Source organism: Arachis duranensis, chromosome 9, assembly GCF_000817695.3.
Source record: "Arachis duranensis cultivar V14167 chromosome 9, aradu.V14167.gnm2.J7QH, whole genome shotgun sequence".
Lineage (NCBI taxonomy): Eukaryota > Viridiplantae > Streptophyta > Magnoliopsida > Fabales > Fabaceae > Arachis > Arachis duranensis.
In genome coordinates, this window is record NC_029780.3 from 37475390 (window position 1) to 37475664 (window position 275).

The window sequence follows — 275 nt, forward strand, 5'->3', positions numbered from 1 at the left end:
TGCAACAAAACTGCAAGTTTTATGGACTTCCATCTGAAGATCCCTACCAGTTTTTAACTGAGTTCTTGCAGATCTGTGAGAACTGTAAAGACGAATGGAGTTGATCCTGAAGTCTACAGACTTATGCTTTTCCCTTTTGCTGTGAGAGAGAGAGCTAGAATATGGTTGGATTCACAACCCAAAGATAGCCTGGACTCCTGGGATAAGCTGGTCACAGCCTTCTTGGATAAATTCTTTCCTCCTCAAAAGCTGAGCAAGCTGAGAGTGGATGTTCA